The sequence below is a fragment of the Orycteropus afer genome, unplaced genomic scaffold (genome assembly GCF_000298275.1).
Source record: "Orycteropus afer afer isolate SDZICR_OR568_19922 unplaced genomic scaffold, OryAfe1.0 scaffold00101, whole genome shotgun sequence".
Lineage (NCBI taxonomy): Eukaryota > Metazoa > Chordata > Mammalia > Tubulidentata > Orycteropodidae > Orycteropus > Orycteropus afer.
The window spans coordinates 7,495,110-7,500,090 of NW_006921688.1; the positions used below are offsets into that span (position 1 = coordinate 7,495,110).

General features: G+C 38.5%; 1 pseudogene; it reads right to left on the minus strand.

Moving 5' to 3' along the window:
• Positions 1–1,977: 1,977 nt before the first annotated feature.
• Positions 1,978–2,547, minus strand: LOC122150184 (annotated as a pseudogene).
• Positions 2,548–4,981: the final 2,434 nt, after the last annotated feature.

Below are 4,981 nucleotides of genomic sequence, written 5' to 3' on the forward strand. Positions count from 1 at the left end.
GGGTTTGAACCATCAGCCTTCTGGTTAGCAGTCAAGTGCCTTAGGCACTAAGCTACTAGAGCTCCTGATCTATATGTAGATTTCTTAAATTTTATAGTTAAAAAGTAGATTCACATATCTAAGTTGTTCCAAACATACCTTGTTTCCCGAGATGGAATCAAATGTCAGTTTTCAAATTTAAATCAATTAAGGGAATTATGTTTAGATGAAAAGAATTCTATTCCTCAGCCACACTAGCCACATTCCACATGCTTAACAGCCACATGTGGCAGGTGGCTACCATATTGGACACACGAAATCACAAGGTATTTGGTATAAGAATGTAAAAATGGGCACACTCTATGACTCTCCTTTGTTGTGTTATTACTAATTTTTTTCTCTTTAGCTGATGACTCAGCAGCACCTGAAATCTCAGCAGGCATTCTCCAGCATCAGTTTCATATGCTCCCTGTAGGTGGCAGCACTTTCTTCTTGAAGGGACAAGGGTTGGAGTTGTCAAGACTTGTCTCTCAGATTCTGGCGTTTTTCATAGAAAGAGTCTCAATTTTCTGGAAAATTCTTTGGTAGCATAGGTCAGGATTTTTGCTATTCTTTATTGCCTTTCTACACAGATGGCTTTTGATTATGGAAACAACCCCTTTAGTCTAGAGATTTAAACATTCCTCAGTTTGTGGTAAGAGAATAGAAGGTCTGAGGTGAAAAGAGAAAAGGACACAATTAAAAAATCTTTATCAAAACACTTTTAGTTGCCCATATCCACACTTTGGAAATGGTGATTCCAAGTGCCACTTAGTAAATCTTTTCCAAGTAGATGAGAGGCAGTTTTTGTTTCACATACTGTGGCAATAATACTCTTTTCTTTTTCCCTTTCCACTGGCCTTTTAAATTACATTTTTAAGAGCACATACAGAGTTTCATATTGCTTTTCTATAGAAAACATCCACATCTGGTATTGAAAGAACATAACAATAAAATGTGGCTAAAATTGTATAAACCAAAAAAAAAAAAAACCCATACCCTTTGATGTCAGTTTGGCCCCCTACTCATGGCAGCCACACATGTTACAGAGGAGAACTGCTCCACAGGGTTTCCTCAGCTGTAGTCTTTTTGGAAGCAGAGTCCCAGGCCTTTCTTCCGAGGTGTTATTGAGTGAGTTCTAACTGCCAACCTTTATTTTAGGTTAGTTGTTTGTCATGTTCTGCCAAGTCAGACCCAAGTCATAGTGACCCCTCCTTGGGCTTCCGAGGCAGTATCACTACGGAAGTAGATTGCCCAACCTTCCTTCTAAGGAGTGGCCAGTGGGTTTGAACCGCCAGCCTTCTGGTTAGCAGTCAAGTGCCTTAGGCACTATGCCACCAGAGCTCTTATTTTAGGTTAGTAGTCACATTCAAACCATTTGTAGTGCTCAGGGACTTTAGAATTATGTACACCTCCATAAAATTCATGGTTTTATATTTTAAAACATCACTCTTCTTAACATTGTATTTGTGGTAAGGGAACATGAGTTGGAGTAAGGTACCAAGGAGAGAAGAGGAAGAGGTTCAGAGTTGGTTTCCTGAGAGTAGATGTACATTTCTATTGCACATGAGAATCCTCTGGTACGGTTGTTGTTGTTAGGTGCTGTCGACACAGTGCAGTCCATAGCAACCCCATGTATGGTCCAACAAAACACTGATGAGTCCTGTGCTGTCTTCACAATCATTGCTCTGTTTGAGCCCATTGTTGCAGCCACGGTGTCAATTCATCTCGTTGAGGGTCTTCTTTTTCACTGACTCTCTACTTTAGCAAGCATGATGTCTTTCTCCAGGGCCTGGGCCCTGCTGATAGCATGTCCAAAGAACATCAAATGAAGTCTTTCCATCCTAATTTCTAAGGAGCTGTACTTCTTCTAAGACAGGTTTGTTCATTCTTCTGTCAGTCCATGGTATATTTAATATTATTTTCTAACACCATAATTAATATTTTTTTTTGTAGTTCTTAGCTAGTTGGGCATTCCACAGCACCACTGTTGATGTCATCTATGATGTCATGAGGGGGCAGTCATCAACATTGCAGCTCAGAGACTGGGTGGTACCCAGGATCTCTTTAATAGTTCTAGAGTATTCTCTGGCTAAAGATCAGTGTTGCTTCTGATGGGCAATGCTGACAATCTCATCAGAAGTGAGACTGCACTGTGATTAATATTTGTCTGCTATTTTCTCTCTGGGTGGTTCCTGGAGGGCTTTGATGATCAGGGCAGAGGCAGAAGACACCACCTCAATCTGGACCTATCTGAACTGAATGGACAGCTTCACCATAATCCTTAGTCCCTTCTAATCACTAGTTGCCTTATCAATGTCATCACCAACTTTTTTAATAGACCCAAGGGGCTGATCTTGAGGGCTAGCATGGATATGCCACTGACTTCCCCACTGGTGCACCTTGGATAAACAACTTTGATCTTGTAGGGTCAAACTTAGGCAGCATGGCAGAGGTGGCTGGTGTTGGATGCATGTAGATGTGGGGCAACCGAAGAAAGTTGCATCTAGGCTCTTTCTATGCTAAAAGTTGAGAGCCACATTATACATTTTTAATTTGAAATGGTATTAGAAATCCTTTCTGATGTTTTTACCCAGTGTTGGTAATTATTTACAATTTATACATAATAGTCTATTATTAAATTTTGTGCCAGAGTTTATTCAACAAGTCCATTATAGTTAGAATCCTATTTTTTTCCTCCAGTTTTAAAATTAATAGTTACTATCCCTCCAAAGCATCTATGGATCTAATAGCCACATACTTTTTCCTTTTATTGAACTATTTCTTGAGGATAAGTTCCCTGGAGTAAGATTGCTATATCTAAGGATATATATATACTCTGTGTGTGTTGTACGTGTGTCTATCTAACTCTATCTATCCATCTATGTACCTAACTACCAACCTGTCTAGTCTTACCATGTATAATTTCAAAGATGTCTTTACTAGTTTACAGTGATGTGTACATACCATTTTCACCATTAGATTACTAGATTTGGGTATAACCTAGTCATGGTTCTTAGAGGTTCCATGAGCTTTGTTTTTTGATCTCTTTGAGTTCAGTTTTTTAAAATGTGATTGATGATTTCTACTTCATAGAATTTTTGTGGGTATCAAATGAAATAGTTTCTAAAGTACCTCAACAGGGCCTGGCTGAATATTTGTTGAGTGAGAAAAATGAATAAATATTCATTCTTTCGTTATCTACCTCCTCTAATACTCTTGTAGGCATAGTCTCTCAGTATAAATAAAAAGTCAGACCAAGTTATTGTTAAATGGGAAATCCTTCTTCTTAGCAACATTAAAGACTGATTAGTATTTTGAACATTCCTCCAAAATCCTGTATCGGCTTTCCTCCAAATAAACTGTTTTTATAAGAAAATCATCAGTTAGGATACATTTTTAGCAGAAAACTCAAGCTAGTTCAGTCAATACGGAAGTTTATTACATTATATAACAGCAATTCCAGATGTGGGGTGAGATCCAGGATTGGTTGACTCACCGGTTTAATAATGTTATCAAAGGCCCATGTTCTTTCCAATTTTCTGCTCTGTCATTTTACATGTGTCTGCTTTATTCTGAGATGAGTTAATCACGTTGCCAACAATTTCTGCCACCAGCCTCTGGAACAGTATGTTTTCTTGTTCACATCCATGAAGGGAGAAGGGAAAAACAAAACAAAACAAAATAAAACAAAACTCTTCCTTAATGCATGGAAAATCATGGGTAGCATTCTCTTCAGTCTGATTAGCTCAACTGAAGTCATGTGTCCATCCCTGGCCAATGATGGGGTTGGCCTAATCAGGATTTCCCTATGGGACTGGACATGGTGGGCAGGTATGATTTAAATTGGGATTCTATTTTTAGAGAGGATGGATGTTGGGTTGACACAAGCAGTGTCCACTGCAAGCATTAAATAGGTTTTGGACACATTGATTATTACCTGAAATGTTACACATGTTTTATCAACTTGAAAAAGTTGTTCAGAAAAGCTTAAAGCTGTTTTCAATGCCCATTGACTTTCAATAGCTTTTGATTTTATACCCAGAAATCATTTGTGATTCAGACTCTATTGTCACCTTGATTTTGAACTATTATGATCCTTTGGATTCTGGAGCACCGTATAACTCTAAAATGAAGGAAGTATGCAGCTGTGCCTTCATTCGGCAAAAGTTTGAGCTCTTATTTTGTGCTATGCATAGTGTTAAGTGGTAGGGATGAACAAGTAGAGTCTTTGATATCCTGAAGCTTATACTCTAGTGGACCAATGAATTCCAGTTTTCAACGGTCTCAAATAGGGTTGTATTGACTTCTTCAATTTCTCCCTTAGCACCTGAGTTTAGTAGCTACCATGCAAGCAGCTCTTTCTATAACCCTCTTATTGCAGAAAATGGAAGACAAACAGATTTTTTTTTTGGTACTGATGACATAAATGTATTCTCTCTGACTAGAAGTCAGGGACAGCTAAGAGGCAGTTGAAATCTATTCTATAAGAAAGGCCATATTGATTAAGACTTGAGCTCCTGGTTTAGGGTAAACTTTCCCCAATATCTAAATGGATAACTCCAAATAGCCTGAGCCAACAGTCTAAGTTAATTAAGCAGTCTAAGATAAGTAGCACTTATCTTAGTAACAGCCCCATTAGTACATAGTTCTTAATATCCACTGTTATATAGACACCATCTTTATCTCTCCTGTGGGTTGTTAGAGTGGCAGTTGAAATGGTGAGTAGTGGATTGACAGGAAGCATTTAAGATGTATAATTGGCAGCCTTGGTGATTGAATGAATGGGCAGATGAATTTCTAGTTTGAAAGTAATTGAATTCAGTGGCATGTAGTGAGACAGAGAACGCTGGAGGGAAAATAGATTGGGGTAGACAGGGGGTAGATTATGTGTTCAGTCTGGGACATACTGAGTTTGAGGCTCCTGGAAGATCTCCATGTGAAGATGACAAGTCAAGAGTTG